The sequence below is a fragment of the Anas acuta genome, chromosome 16, assembly GCF_963932015.1.
Source record: "Anas acuta chromosome 16, bAnaAcu1.1, whole genome shotgun sequence".
In the NCBI taxonomy this organism is placed as follows: Eukaryota; Metazoa; Chordata; class Aves; order Anseriformes; family Anatidae; genus Anas; species Anas acuta.
Window position 1 is genome coordinate 4,900,090 of NC_088994.1, and position 16,857 is coordinate 4,916,946.

General features: G+C 44.1%; 1 long non-coding RNA gene across 1 annotated transcript in view; it reads left to right on the plus strand.

Moving 5' to 3' along the window:
- Nucleotides 1–15,772, plus strand: part of LOC137865466 (uncharacterized) — a 51,847-nt gene extending 36,075 nt beyond the window's left edge. Inside the window, exon 5 of the long non-coding RNA XR_011101915.1 lies at nucleotides 15,556–15,772. This is a non-coding gene — a long non-coding RNA (uncharacterized lncRNA). The remainder of the gene's footprint in view (nucleotides 1–15,555) is intronic.
- The last annotated feature ends 1,085 nt before the right edge of the window (nucleotides 15,773–16,857 follow it).

Below are 16,857 nucleotides of genomic sequence, written 5' to 3' on the forward strand. Positions count from 1 at the left end.
CAGCATTTCACAGGGAAAAGAAAACAGAAAAGTCAAGTGAGATAAAGGGCTGTTTATCCATAGGAAGACGTGATGTGTGTAGAAAGAGCCACCTTACAAAAGGGTTAGCTGTTCAAAATGCCCCCTTAAAGAAGATACAATTAGAGCTTAATCGCTTCTCTCTTCAGTTCAAAGCTCCCACATCTCAGTTAATGAACACATATGCCAAGTCAGCCCTATCTGCACCTTGCTTATCTTGACCATTTAAACAAGCTGGCTCTGTGCTAACACTGCTGCTTGCCGAGATTGCACATCTCGGCGTGGGAGCGCTGCTCCTTTCGGCAGGTTGGGTTTCGCTCCATGCAGAGTGCAGAGGATCAGATGTAATGTCTTCCTTCTAAGGAAGTTCTAGCAATTAATTTACAAATAAGTTGATAAAAAGCTAATAGATGCTAAATTAACCACAGGAGGGCTCCTGATCTGTTCCCTGAACCACAGGAACATGGTAGAAAATTACCAGAAAAAAAAATCAATAAAGAAAGAAGTTGTAGTCCATGAAGTTCAAACAAGGTACAATTGTTACTTGACACCAGCATCTGCTTGCATAGTAAATTAGTTTATTAATGTGTACAACCTAGCACACTGTCTTTGAGGCTGCTGTATGTTATGGAGAGGCTGGAACAAGGAGTCGAGCTCTCAAAAGCCATGTCTATACTGGTAGCTTAAATATATCCCTTGTTAGTCTCTGACAGCGAGGCTGACAGGCTTGTGCTCATATCACGTAACTCTCTTCTCCTTCAGTATAGGCTACTTTTTGCAGGATGCCTGTTGAAATGGCCCTAAAGAGTTGAATCCCAAATTCTGCCTGTGAAATGTCTAGAAATGGGTTTGCAGACCTGGGACAAAACTGGGGACTGCTGTAAAAATTTTGGTCAAGTAGCTGCTGAGAGAGTGCAAGGAGGAAGGCAGGAGGCTTGTTAGGACCTGGAAGCAGCATGGGCTTCACATTAGGGAGAGCTGAGCACTGACACCAATTCATAATTAATTGCGCCGTGTGGCATTGCATGGCACTGACACGGCCCTGCCTCCAAAACAGGATCCTTTTAACGCGCTGTGTCCCAGCCTCGTCCACTTGAAGGTGTGCTGTCCTCAGTAATTTGATCTTGCATTTAACCTACAGGTAACCAAGCACTTTCCTACGTACAAGACATACACACACATGTACTTCTACATGTATACACACAGATATACGTATCTATATACACACACAGATACTCCTGTACAGGCTGTGGGCTGTCAATCAGTTATACGTCTAAACATACACACATCTCACTGGATATCTCCTCACATCTAACTGAGCACGTTCCTCCAGGTACGTGATCTCTGCCCTTCAGATTTTGCCGTGGGCATATTCATGGGTGCATGTGCCGTGGGGCTCTTCATGGTTCATTTCGGAGCACGTTGATCCAGTAGGGCAGGAGCACACAGGTTGCTCACATGTCAGCTCAACGCTTACAAATTGGTGCCCATCACACTTTGTCAAATGTGTTGTTTCCGACCCCAGGAGCTGCTCATTCATCCTGCAGCCCAAAGTACCAATAACACCTGCAGCACCCAAGGTCTCTTGAAAGCAGTGAAATCCAATCCCCGAAGCCTCGAAGCAGTGATGAGCAGAAAATCACAGCAGCCAGTGTTGGAAAAATAGGAATTCAGCTAAAGCAACAGTACCTTGACAACACTTGGCACTGCAAACATCACTTAACTTGACAAACAACCAGTAATAGCTACAGTGAAAATAAAGGGTTAGGCAGGTAGAGAGATAAAGTATGAAGAACATGCTGAGCAAATAACAGCCTTTTGAGAATCATCATTAGCATAATTACTAAACATAGGTAATTGCTGAAATAGCATTTGCTGGCAGCATTTATATTTCTAAATGCAACACTTTCTCTCTTCCCTACGTAATTTTCTGCTAGTACTATAGAGTGTGCTTATACTCTGCTTTTAGCCGAGAGAGAGCTGGTATGGAAATTGGCACCATCTGAAAGCTGAGGGCACAGAAAGAAACAAACATATTTAACACCTTGGAGTCCAAACATCCTTTTTAAACAAGGTTGTCATACTTGGGGCTACATGCTTTGTTAAAATCTATATGTTATACCATCAGCTCAGCAATTGTCCCAGCGCCCTACTCGATACTTGATAAGATTGGACATTCTCAAATCAATTCTCATTGATTTCTGGCTGCTGAAATAGGATAAGCATGTGACAGATACAATGAGCATTTAGTACAGCAGATCAAGCCATTCCAGCACTAGAAAACAACTTGGCTGTTATAACATAAAATAAAATAAAATAAAATAAAATAAAATAAAATAAAATAAAATAAAATAAAATAAAATAAAATAAAATAAAATAAAATAAAATAATAGAATACCCCCCCCCCAAAAAAAAAAAAAAAAAAAAAAAAGACACAAATGCTGTAACATGCAGTGAAGAATTAGCAGAATTCCTGGCCACAATCAAAAGCATTAGCTGGTTCTACATCTGGCCACAGTGTTGAAGGTAAACCAGGTGGAAATTAAAAATACAGTAAAATAAAATTTAAAAAAATAAAATCAGGCAACAAATGAGGCTACATCTGCGAAGGGTATAGGGCAGGTCTGCAATTATTTATGTGTATTGTATGTGACTTAGGCACTGAGATCACGCTGTACTGGCTTATTGCAACTCTTATGGCCTGTCGCTTCGCAGGCAGGTAGGGGCTGTCAGAGGCAAGAGCTGGCCTCTGCCCAAGTAAATTACTGCTAAATAACCATGGGGAGGGGATATATGTGCACTGTTAGCTGGGAATATTCCTCAGCCCTGGAAAACAAAAGTACTACAGGGACTCAGGCTGCTTTGTTGGTTGTTAGAAATGAAGCAAAAAAGCGATTTGAAAGTAAATGTGAGGGAGAAAATGAGACCTTGTAGGAATGGCTTGGAACAGACAGGATACTACAGGGACAGCCCTGTGGAGAAGGATGGGGGAGTGAGGCCTTCTAAACCTTCCAAGGGCTAGCGAGATGCCAAGAAGTCACGTGCAGAAGCAGTTCTCACTGGCTGAAAAATCTTTTAATTTTAAAAATTGCTGTATCCTAGTTGTGAGGTTGGAAGCTGGTGAATTTCTTCCCAGGACATTCAAACACAGTAAGCAAGAGGCTTGGTGATCCATACATAAATGCAAGATAAAAAATGGCAGACCCTTCAAAGATAAACCAGAAAAGCCTTCTGCTGCTGAACCCTGAAAATGGTGGCATTTAGATAGATAGGCATTTCTTAAGGCAAGAAGATCAGTATTTTGCTGTCATTCATTAAGGATTTACCAGTTTTGTATTGATTTTGTTGTGGCCTCCTATGTACTTTAATTGCTGCAATAGAAAAACAAGTTGCTATACATGACATTTCCTTTCTGAGAAGCTGGCAACAGAATTGCACGAACCACTGGTAGATTCACTGATTTCCCTTGTGAGTCAGTAATAAAATGATGACTGAAACAGCTTGTCCTTTTTTCTGTTCCAAAACAGCTATTTTATTTTTTTTAAAGAACTCTTGCTAGCTGGATTTAAAAACAGAAATCTTCCTAATTGCTGGATAATATGGTAGACTTTGCTGTAGCATTTCAAGGTTATTAACTCTGGGGGTTTGTTGGTTTATTTTGAGGGACAGGCACCTGAATGCTGTTGCTTGAGCAAGCAGGGATGCCCAGGCAGACAGCATCCAGGGCTGACCAAGGGCGATAATTGACAGAATGGTTTCTGGTGCTCTCAACATTAGGCTGACATGTGGTGTAACTCTCAGGTGTGTGGGTTGACAAACAAATGCCTCCTTCCTCCGGGAGGCAAGCAAGCAGCTCTGATTCAAGGTTTCGCACCTGGGAGATTTGCAGCAGCTGGAAACCCATTTGGTGTGGGGTAAAAGACATCACAGTGTGGTTGTAGACAAGGCTGATTGAGCTACCTCGCCCATCCCTTTTGGAGGGGTTTATTTGATGTTGTAGGCTTGGGAAGCTCTCTTAGGGTGTCCTCAGCTGAGTAGCCTCTGCCTTCCTGAAGGAGCTGCCCCACCAACAGAAGGCATCTGCTCACCGAGTCCCACTGGGCTGAAAGGGAGGTGAAAGGAGGAGGAGGCCTTGTTTTGCCTTCCTTCCTCAGCTTTCCATATTTTCCAACTTGATGTTCTAACAGGAGTTTTTCTTTGTTTAGCCATCTACTGATCCCCTCTGTCTTTCTACAGCTGCACTCCTCTCACCGTGCATTTCCAAGCCTGGTGGCTTTGTTTTGTGTATTATTATATCTGTGACCCAGGCAAAAGTAAATCTAGAGAAGACAGTGGATGGGAAATAATGTTTCAGAGTTAGAATTCATGACAATGCTCACCATTCTCCTCAGACGGGTTGGGGTTCTGCTGCATGAATTAATGTGGTAAGGAGAGAACTACAGAGCTCTCCCTCCAGCAGCTGGTTTGTATGTGTTTGGGTACTGTACTGAGAGGTGCTACCACAAAGCATAGATAGATGAATGACCGTAACCATAAATAAAATAAACTCTGTGTGTCCGTGTATAAATTCTGCAACAGCCCCATGAGGTAAGTCAGCATTATAGGAATGTTTGAGATGGATAAGCTAGGCTCCTGGCCATGCAGGTGGTGATGTGTTGGAGGCAGAGCCTGGGCACTCTGTTGGGATTTCAAAAGTAGCAAGATTGCTGAAGAAATTGGGGAGATGTTAGGGTCAGACAACTTGGTAAGAAGCAATTGTGTGCAATTGAGCAAAGAAAAGCATCCTATGGCTATAGGAGTGTATTGGGCCTTGTGTGCGTGTTTTGGGGATACTCAAAATCTGCCTACTTAAAAGTGTGATTATCAGAAGCAGCAAAAATGTGCTCAGTACAGAAAGCAGAGGTGGGTCGAAGGAAAAAATGTGGCTTTCTTTGCCTTCTGCTGATCTTGCTTTGGATCAGAGCTGCTGGAAACCTCCTCAAGGAGTATTTGCAAGCTGTTTTGCATGGCCATTTCGGCACGGCCCAGCTGGTTAATGCTAGCAAATCTGGGCTGGTAACATTTCCTGAAATAAAACCCCTCTTGCCAGAAGAAGAAAGTCTAAGAACAGAAAAGTCTGGTTGTATTTTTTTCTCTCATTGCCTATGTACTTCTCAGAGACGTGTAAACAAAGCCAACTTGTTGATGAGAAATATGTCAATCAAATTGCTGCTGAATGTTCTGGAGACAGTCATCAGTAGATGTTTTGACTAAATGTCTGAGAGCTCATGCTCTTGGGAAATTTCCCAATAGATCTGAAGGTAAACACACAAGCTCTTGGCATCTCTCCTGACTGGATGAGACTCTGAGAACTGATAATTATTTACACTTAACCTGCATACTTCATACATGCAAAGGGTGTGGTACATCAGAAGGCAGCACCAGAGCATTTCATACTGGTGGTTATTAAGGACAATGTCCGAGTGAATATTTAAATTCTGTCAAGGTACTTGTCTGCATTTCAAAGGATATTACAATGCAAAACCCAGACTTTGTCATATTCTCCACTAGTCACTTTGGTCACAGTAGAAATATGGAGGTAACAAAAATCAGAGAGAAATGTGGGAAGCTCTCCACCCAGGGGTAACATCATAGATGTTTGGTGAGGCAGGGAGAAGAAATCTGGTATTCAAAGCAACTTTAAGTTCCATTTAAGTCAAGTGTTTAATGATCCCCTTCTGTGAAAGGTCCCTTGCTGCTGCTGTTCTGTGCTGCTGAATGATCCTTCATGGGGTAAAACTCTGCTAAATGGAGGTTTGGGGCTTCAGGGAGGCAAGATGAATTACTGGGATGTTGGCCTCAGAAAGCCAAAAGTAAAGGTTCGCAACTAGGCACCTGAAAAGCACCAAAGCACTGAGCAGCATGTTGCCACTGGTGGTCTTGTTGCCTGATTTTCTGCATAAACTCTGAAAATGGGGAAGGTTCACTGTGATCCATTTTTTTCCCCAAACGTAAGTACTCTTGAGCAATGACACCCAGTGCAGCAGATTACAATAGCTACTTGCACAAGAGTGTGGGCAGTGAAAGGTAATACAGAGCACTCACCAAGAAAATAACATCTTTAATCTGACCAGGGAATCACTTTCTTTTCTCCTGTATTTCTTTTGATCCAATTCTACCTGTGAGGATATCGCTAGTGTCCACTGTGCAGAGATCTTGAGGAATGGGCTGAACTCAGGACAGGAATCATCAAACAGATTTTTTTTAATTAAAAATCTCAAATTTTCACCTCAGTTAAGTGACCTTTCTGATTTGCTTACCAGAAGCATGCACAAGTGTTTCTTTTTTTAAATTTGTGACAAGTCTAACAAAAAGTATAAGTGGTTTTGTTCTCCACTCTACATCATGGGTACGCTTGTTTTATTTTATCTGTTACAACCTGTCCCTCCCCCAGGGCACCCATCCAGCTGGCAGAAGTATAAACATCCATGGCCCGTTGAGTAAAAAACGTATCTGTGAAATGCCACGGTATTAACCAAAATTTCATAGACAAGCACAAGGAATAAATAAGGTTTGCATATGAGAGTTTACCAGGCTCCATTAATGGAGTGAATGACCGACTTTCTGAATTCCTGAAACCTGTAGAGTTTGCAGTTGTCCATCTCAGTTAAGACTCTATTATTGGTTTGCCCAGACTTTATATCTCAATCATCAACATACAGTCTGGTTGAGAGCACCCTACTGCAGGTATACACTGCATTAGTATAAATATCATTGCACAGTGCTGCAACAGAATGAGCATTTTGTCCGATCTACAAAATAATATTCTCCCCCAGAGCAGTCAGAAGCTCAAGATGGGCAGTACGGAGTGTGTTGCACTGGCCATCTGTCCGATGTTGTCTGGTCAGTGGGGGAAATGATGCTGTCATTATTTATTTCCTGGAAGCTTTCTCGATGGAAACTGCTCACTGTGCTTGTATGTGTATAGGTATATACATAAATATAAAGCAAAGGCCAATGCTTAAGCCCAGCTCCAGATCATTGGAGGAGAAATGCCACTGACAGACAGCATGAGGCATTAGGCTCCCACGTTTGTGTGTTTGTAGCTTGAGGAATGACTTCCTTATTTTTCATCTGACCCCACTAATGTGCTTCAGCTCCAACAGCCCCCAGCAGGAACAGCTTCTCCTCAGTAGCCTATTCAGCTCCTATTTGGCAATATTAAAAAGAGGGAGGTAGACCACTGTATGAGTTCAGCTAACAGCTCACACATGATATTAATTACACCATGTCTTTGTGGATGACTATCTGCCTGGTTATGTGTGCCCTACGATACCAGCTGTGGGTGGCGGGGATGCTCCAGCTGTCCCCATTATATCCATGACACTGGTTTTGGATGTTATTCCTCCCAACCATCTTGAACAACCAATATAGGCCTCAGATCAACAGAGGCCAGCTGTACTCCTGTTCTTGCAATTAAGATGATATGAACTAGAGCCAGAGAAGAGGATAAGGGCATTGCAGCTTTCTCCTGTATATTTCCAGGTCTGTGTTCTGCCCAGCCTGCAACCCAAGTCAAATCTTTCTGCTGTTGAAAACAGTCCATATCTGCTAATCTTTGGAAGTTTCCACTTCTAAAGACCATTGCTGAGGAAAGCAGTATCCTGATGAGTTGTCTACATATTTGGACTGTTTCTGGGTTACTCTTCATTTACAGTGGTATTATGGGAGCAGTTAATTACAATAATTTGTTTGCATAAAAAACTCTTCTAAATGCCTATACCTAAGCATATGACTTTCCTAATTCATAAAAAGTTAAAGCAAACAACTCAAGAACAAATAAACACAAATCATAATGAGTTTTTGATTCTTTTAGCATTCCCCAAGCACTCCTGGTACTTGCCAGTCTTGTCAATATTTTAATACGTTCAGGAGTTCTTGAAAGTAAACAAATGGCCATCAGTGGGTAAGCACTTCTGTGTTTGTCTTCTAGAATTAGTTGCTCAGGTAGGTTGCATGTGTGTGGCAGACTGACTGCATTTGCCTCAGAGGCACGGAAACCAGGCTTAGACATCTGTAAATGCTAAAATCTTGAACATGTTCACATCACACCCAAGCTCCAGATTATGTGAGATGTTTTCTCTACCAGCTAATCGGCTAAACACTAACACAGGGCAGATGGGAAACGAATGACTCAGACGTATTAATCCTCCAGCTCTTTACTGACCTCTATCAATCCTTTCTACTAGGATTTCCTTTGGCAAATAATGGGAATTTCACAACTCATACAAAAAGAGTCTGATTCAAGCTGTACAGATTCAGTTTGACAGTGCCCCTTAAAAAAACAACAAAACAAAAAACAACAACAAAAACACACAGACAAACAATACTCTGCAAACACTTGCCCAATGGCTTTCCATGTTAAAACTCTGGGTGATCAGGAGTGGCTGCTCATTCTTCAGGACCAGAAGTCAGTGAGGGAAAAGCCACACACACAAAAAAAAAAAAAGTCATGGTGGATGGATTATTTATGCTGGGGAGAAAACTCCAAGATCAGAGCACAGCTCAATGCAAAGAGCCTCAGACGATGGTTTGATGTGGGTACGCAGTGCTGCCTCTGACAGCTGAGTGCACCCTTTGCTATCAGGTGGACCAACCAGCGAGGCTGCCACGTGTCTCAGCCCCAGAGCAGCAATCCAGCTCATGCACCTTTGGATAAATTAGGCCCTGTTTCTGCTGATGTTAAAAATCCGGAGGATGCTAAGCTGGTGAAGTTACTTCAGGCCCTTCTTCTAGAGTTGTTCTGTGCTGGACATTTTCCGGTCCTTCTGCACATAGTCTTGTGCTTATCTCAGGGACTGGGTTTCGAGGGCACCCTGTGCTGGGTCACAAACTGCCTTACCTGCATGCTTTGCTGTCTGTGAGGTAAGCAGGAGTAATGTGTGGTGATGCTTGGAAATAATTACTCCAGTCAAGTCCTCTTAAAGCTCCTTCTTTACTGTTTTTGTAGTAGAGTGGAAACAGCTTTCCATCTTCCCTAGGTCACCGTGCCCCTTATGTCCTGAATTATGCTCAATTGTCATAAAAAAGACAAATGATGTATCTTGCTATAAAAGCCAGCCTCATGTTAAATCTCAGTGCCTTGCTCCAAGGTACCAGAAATATTTTACCTGGGCAAAATACATGTGTATTTGTTCAGAAATACTTGGACGAGCGATATAGAGGCTTTCAACTTCGTCTGATGTAGCTCTGGGTCACTGAAGAGAGCTATAATTGTATAAACATCGGATGATTATAATAACAAACAGCTATTTCATAGACATTGCCACTCACAAAAGTCAGTGTTTGTGCTTCTGTAAATATACAGATATATACTTATTAAAACCAGCAATGAGCTAGGTGTGTGTTATATGACTGCGGAGCCCCATTATTATATATAAGCACATTTTCTTAATTGCCGTGTGAAATCGTTGCCTCCTAAAATTCTGTGGGTGGTTGGAAACAAAATACTGAAGGCGAATGCAGTTTTGAACTAGCAAATTATTTCCTGCATAGCTTAGTTTAGCTTTATGTAGCTGCAATAAATGTGTATCTTGATGATATGTTTAATATTACATTACATTGTACTGTTTTCCATTGTGCTGAAATACATTTTAGCATTTTTCCACACAGTAAGATGACAGAGATCAATTACAAAACTATTAAATGCCAATTAACATCTTTGCAATCTGAATCCCAAATGAACCTGTTAAAAACACCTTGTTACATGTCACTTATATGTATAAATGCTGCTTAAATGTTTAATGAATGCATGAAAAAGTAATTACCTATTTACTGCTTGTGTAGTGGTGAACTAATCCCATCACCGTTAGTTATGTCCACTGGAAAACTAAGATTGAATTTGCAAATGTGAGTGGCTAAAATGGGCTCTGAAATGTGTAAATGTGTTGTTCATTAATAAGCTGTACTTCCATGTAGTGCCGAAATATAGATTTGGAAATCCAATTTTCAGCACTTCAACAAGCCCATTTTGTCCTATTAAGCCATAAAATTATTTTTCTAGCCTGGTTGAGGTATTGTTGGTGATCCTCACTGTAGAACTTAGACATTGTGCAGCAACTACGAAGTTTTCCTGGAAAAGGTCGTCATCATGTAAAAAAAAAAAAAAAATCTCACTTCTTAGCAATAATTTAGACTAAAATGTAGTCAGTACAACAAGGTTAACACCGCCACTCATAGGAAAATGTAGTCATTACCCTTGGGATAAGAACTTTCCCCTTGCAGAATATTAAAATATTTTAAAAAAAGAGATTTTTATTTATTGCAAGTAGCCAAGATTTTGCTTTGGCATCTCAGCTGACAAACGGCACCTTCTTGAACACTGCAGAGGAGATCACATCGCCTATGTCATGTATCAATCTCTGCCACCTTAGCTCAAAACTCTGCTCCCTTTATCTGGTTTCTGGAGAGCGCAGAGGCTGCAATGCTGCGCAGCACGCTCTGCTGGAAGCTGAAGAGGATGGGGCTCCTGAAACACTGTGTGAAGGTGGGCAAAAGGGGCTGAGGGCACTGAGCCCATATCGGTGCAGACTGGATCCAAAGACAAGCTACCTCTCAAGTCACTCAGGCCAGCACAGGCTGTTTCCCCTGCAGTTAGAGGAAACACATTTATTTTGTGTTGTTTTTTTTTTTTTTTCCACCTATCTTCCTTTCCTATCTGAGGAGTTACTTGTGTGGGAGTGAGATCAAAAGCACTGTTAAAGCCAAGCAAGACCAGTAAATGTACAAGTCCTACAAGAATAAAAAGAGGAGTTGCTAATGGGGGGATTGCTTCTGCCTCTCCCTCCAGGCTGCTGAAGCGCAGCCTGCCCGGGGCTGAGCTGAGGATCAAAGAGGGATGCTGAGCCCGCAGAAAGAGCAGTGGGCAGGGAGGCTGCCAGCCTGGGCAGGTGGAGAGGAGCAAAGGCTCCTGTTCCCTGGGCAATGTGGAGCTCCATGGACAAGTCAGTCCACGGCAGGCTCCTACGGGAGCTACTGAGCTTCGGGAGCGGGGTGAGTGCTGCTGCATCTCTTTGTTCTTTCCAGCCACCCTTCTGCTCCTCTTGGCAAACACGTCATGCTTTGTCTGGAGAGACCTGTCTCTTCGTAATCAGAAAATACTGTTGGCAAGTCCCAAGGGGAAAGTGTCTGCTGGTGTCATGCAAAAGGGAGGGAGCAACCCTGGGAGCCACAGGGGAGATGTGAAGCCCTGCGCCTGCAGCAGGGACCAGGACTGGCACTGCTGGGATGGGGAGCCTGGGCCTGGCTGCAGTGCAGCACCGAAAGGGTTTGGGAGCCAACAGGCAATGGTTTGGGAGCCCATGTGCACAAAAACCACAGCCCGTCCTGCTGCACCATGTGGTCTGCTGCTACTGCATGCTCAGTGGGGTCCTTGAGACTTTATAGGGAAAAGCCTTTGTCAGAAGTTTTCCAGATATCCTATGAAGGCAGGCGTTGTTTCAGGCTAATTCCTTCTCTTCGGTGTGCTGGATCGTGCCAGCTGAAGATGTTATGGGACTTGCTCGCTGAATTCTCATTAAAACAAATGCATATTGGCCAGCAGACCTTGCCGTATGGCTCTGCAAAGCTTACCTTCAGCATCTCCTCTAATTTCTGTACCAGATGACTCCAGACAAGGCTATTAGCACAAACTGGGTAGGACAGGAACCAGCAGTAGCCTCTGCTGCCAGATTGTCCCATCTGCAGGTGTAATAAAGCACTGTCTTTGGGAAGCCCAAAGCTATCCTTTCCCGTTAGCCTGGGGCAAAACAGAGCAGCAGGTGCAAGGGTGGCTTTGCTACTGAAACCTGTTGATTCAGGAGTATTCGGTGATGTTTTTGTAGCTGGCACAATTTTTAACAGAAGAGAGAGCGTTAAGAGTGTTGTTAAGTAGGCCTCTGCTGAGAATATTTTGCTCTTCGGTAGCTGCTGTTCTTCTGGAGTCATTCTGGTGGCTCTAATGATGGCAGATGCTTCAATGTAATTTTCAAGGAAAAACGCTCAGTGTTGCCCCCCCCTTCTTGTTCCTCCCCAAGATAGAGTCTCACATAGTGTTTGTTTTTTTTTTTGTTGTTCATTTGTTTTAGGAATGTAATTTGATAATTCAGTTGCTTGTCTGATAAATGTCTGCCCCTTGATCCCAGCTACAAGAGATGGAATAAAACGTAACTGGATTTGACAGACAGAATTTGTCTGCTGTGTTTGAGGCACAGCGAAGCAGCCCGGGGAGAAAAACATTACAGCAAATTATGCTTTATTATCTGCCTATGTGAACAGTGCCAGGTCAGCTCGGAGTGGGGAGTGAGCAAGTCCTCGAAAGGACAGCACCCACCAAGCTCAGAAAGCAGTGCCAGCCACTGGTCAGCCTCCAGGGCTGGGGATGCACAACAGCAAGCCCAGTGTTGCAGGTGCCCTGGTTGCAGTGGGGATGGCCGTGTGGCACAGCCACTGCAGAACTGCCTTAGCCTTTTTTTTTGTTTTTTAATAGTTTTAAATAAGTTTATTCTAATATTACTCTTTGGAGCAATTTGGGTTGTAGAGGCTGTTCACAGCATCCCCAAATGCACCCATTAATTGCTGTCCTTATTTTAAACAATTCAAGTTTCCTACAAGCTGACTCCTATTTAATGGCACCGGAGGGCCATCATCCAGGATGCGAAGACTGCACCTTCACTGCTGAGCCTGCTCTGAGCTTGTGCCAATGGTTTCCATCTGCCTTTCTGCTTTCTTAGTGCCTCTGTGCTTCAGGGGTGGGCAGTGCAGAGCTGTGGGTGCCCAGCAGTAGGGTGCCCAGCTCAGCACCACTGCACTGGGTTGCTTCTAGCAACAGGAGCTCTTTTACTGGTGGTTTTGAAAGGGGTGATTAGATGCCCCTAAAATATTTCTTGCAAATAGCTGGAGCAGGGCACGAGAAGGAAAAAGTCTGTTATCCTCACAGGAGGAGAATAACTTGCTCCAAAGCACTCGCATCCTAATCCCTAAATTCACATAATGCCACAGGTACTTTTCCATCAGCACAGTGACTCTGATGTCACCCTGATGAGTGACTTTTTTTTTTTTCTTCTGTGTTCACTACCTGGATGGTAGCTATCTAACCTGACCAGATGTCCTCCATTCCTCCCACGTCAGAGCCTGCCTGCTCCTTTCCTGCAACATCCATCACGCTCCAGGTCAGCTCTTCCTTGATTTGTGGGAGATGGCTGCCCAGCCTGCCTCACCTTTAATCATTCCTCTGACAGCAGCCGGAGAGATGAAAAGCTGGGGGGATCCAAGTAATCCATTTCCAAGTGTAAAAAGCCCAAAAATATGGAGGGAGAGCGGAAGGGAGCGAGTCAGTCCGCTGAGCAAACAGACCGATTACGTCAAGGGACAGGAAGAGCAGCGCTTGGAAATCAATACGGATGAGGCTTTGAAAAGGTTGACTGACTGCACTGGATTAGCTATCGATTTTTGTCACTTTCACAGCTAGTGCCATGCTCTCCACCCGCTGAGGCCATTAAGCTCTCAGGCCTTAAACTTCTAATCCCCCGCTAATAACAACAAGACAATGGCCTGGCAAGCTAAGGATCTAACAGGATGTCCGATGGCTTCGCTGCGGCACTGAGCGTGCCAGCGTCTGGAGAGCAGTCGCAGGCAGCCCGGAGACCACGCAGGAACAAAACACAGATGCCCAAAAAGATTCGGCTCACACACCTAGGCCAAGTGCAAATCAGCGTTTATTGGTAAGGGCCTCCGACTGGCTTCCAGTTAGCACGAGCAGCGTGAGATGCTTCATTTTTGCAGGAGCTTTCTCAGCGTTGATGGTTTTTTGGAATAATCACAGCCAAGAATCTCGCTTGTTTTCAGGATAACATTGGTAGGGATGCACAAGAGCCTGGGCTCCCTCTCCAATGGCTGGGGCTGCATTTGAGCATCATGCCATCACCACAACATTGTTCATTCAGCATGCCCAGCTGCAGGGAAGCCAAAGAAACCCTGATCTTAATTTGAGGTAGGACTGGAACAAAAAGGGATATTGGAAGGAGTCAATCCCGTATTGAGTGGGGACAGCAAACAGGAAAGGATAAACGGAATATCTTTTGTGATGGGAGGTGACTAAGAAGGGATAGAAGAAACGGATATAGGAGAGATCAGGGCATGAGTGAGTGCTTCCAAGCCTGGGAAACTGAGCTAGCTTCTTTCTGTACAACCCTTTATACAAAGTAGGGCAGGTTTGCCAGGTCACATCAGAGTGCTTGTCCCAGCTCAGCTTCCCAGCCTGCAAGCAGCAGCTGCTGTGTAGACATCCAGTCATGGACGTGGCCCCACAAACTTATGTCAAAACTCCGTAGCTTGCTCTCTGGAAGTAGTCTCAGTCTATTTCCAGCCTCCAGAGCCTTGAAAAGTGTGTCGGCATGTCCCCAGGTTCGATCCCACAAGGCAAGTCATCTGCATGTCTCAGCTTTGCTCCCTCAGCTGTGGAGGTATAAAGCAGCTGGGTGCAGCCCACCCAGGGCCCCCCTGCCCCTTCTGCCACCCGCTGCTCCATGCCACACTCCTGTTTCTATCCAGCTCCAGGTCCTATACAGCTGTGACTGGCCAGGTATGCTGAAAAGAGGAGAAAGAACTGGATTTATTCTGTATGTTCTTCAGTTAAGGTTTGGTCTTTGAGCTGTGCTCAGCAGCATCCCCTTCTTTCCACTGCTGCAGCCACTGCTTCCCCCAAGCCTGTGCAGTCCACAACCTGCTGCACATCAGGCTTTACAAGACACCTCCATGTCCATCATCTCTGAAAACACCCCAGCACATTCCTAGGGTATATTTATTTATCTGTGGGAGAAACAGAGATCTGTATGGAGCCACGAGAGCTGGCAGCTGTGGGGTGCAGGAACAGTGCCGTGTCCCCAAGCCTTCTGCAGGCAGCTGTGCGTGCGAGGGGCTGATTAGAGCCTGTCGGGGGGACATTCAGCCTTTTGTGCCTGTGTTATAAATGCTTTGAGGGAGCACTCAGCTTTTCTGAGAATCTCAGCCTAAATGTTGACAGTTTGATTTTGCTCGGGTTTGGTATTTATTTTAAGGGCCTTTGCGGTTCTCAGAAACGAAGGGATTATTGTCAATGTACAAAACAAATGGGCTCTGCCAGATTTCATCCCTTTGGAAGCAGGGAGATAATGCTCCTGGAACAGCAATCATCCCTGCCCACCCAAACGGGCAGCAAACAAAAGCAGGAGGACTTGCGCGGGAGCAGATAGAGCGTCCCCATTCACAAATCTTGTGCAAATCCGGAGCATGCAACGCCGTGCTCTTCCTCGAGCCTTCACGTCGGGCAGCTGGCCAGCTGGCAACAGTGCGTCAAATTGAAATGTTCTTGCTTGTTTTCTATTCAGATTGGTCCTTCCTTTTTCAGGGCCAATGCATGGCTTCAACCCTTCTATAGTGTAAGTCCTCCTGAAGTTCTCCAAAAGCATAGGAAAGGGAAAAGGGATGCACAAAGACATAGGAAACAAACAATTTTTATTTTTTTTTTTAAATTTCCTACAGCACACCTGAAGTACCTGTCCAGAAATCAATGGGCCTATGCAGAACCAATCCTGGGGTAACTGACAGAAAATTCTTTAAGGTGAATCACTTTGTGGCTACTGAGATGAAAATAACCCTGTCTGTGCTTGTACCTTTCTGTTTTTTCCTTGCATTAGTTAATACGTGTTTTAACGTTGGTTCAGATTTACTTAGAGATATTTTCATACTTCCTTTCAAGAGTGGCTGGAGAAGATGTTATATGGAAAGTCTCATTCGATCTGAATTAAAGATTTTATTTTTTTATATAATTTTCTTGGAGAAAACAAAAAAAAAAACTGGTTTCATTCCACTCAAAATTATTTTCCCATTTTCTCAAAATTGAAGAAAACAAATCCCTTAATTTCTCAGCTCTCATCAACATCCCCCCCGAGGCTTAGGCAGAATGTTTCGAAGAAAGCATTTGAAGGGATTATTACTTTACAGCTGCTGGGAAGGGTCGGGTGGGAGGGAAGAGATTAAACGACATAACCTCTCACCTTATACAGTTAAATAACTTGGGGGAGATCCATAGGTGGTGCAAATCACTTTAGCTCAAAAGCCCTTTTATTTTTATTATTTATTTTATTTTTAAAGAGAAGATTTATTTAGATGTTGATTATTTTAAATAGCTGTCACTTGTCTCAAGGAGATCACAACTGGAAAATGAGTCCCGTGAGCAAACAGGCTTGCTTATTAGGTAATACTGCCATGCATGTTTTGCCATGTTGTTTTGCTGATTCCCTCTATTTATTTTCTTTAAATAAAAGTAACAGCCTGTGAGCGGTTAGAGGAAGAGGGAGATGCCAGCAACAGCCAGGAGAAGAACCTGTGCATCATGCGTGGTAAGTCTGTGTTAACCCGTGGGAGCAGGCGAGTCCCCAGTAGGCACGTGGGATATTTGTGGGGCAGAGAGGGGCAGGTCCCTGCTGCCCTCCTCTGCTCCAGGTGGCCGTCCACCATCTCCACGTGGGCCATGGGCATCCTCCCCTCCCCAGCTGCTCTGGCGGTCACTGGCTGAGAGCTGGATTTGGATGCTGCTGCTTTAGTTTGTCAGTACAGGATGGGCCACTTCAGTTTACCTCCTATGTACTGTGCTGATCCATTGACTTTCCTGATAATTAAAATTAATAGTAAACCAAACAATTTATCACAGCTGATCATAACAGAGAGCACCACCACTCTCCTTTGTAGATCACACGAAGTTTAGACCAGAAACTGTTCAGCACAGAGGTGTGGCACTAAGCACAGGCAGATATTCGTGGGATCTAACACTTGGGCAGGGCT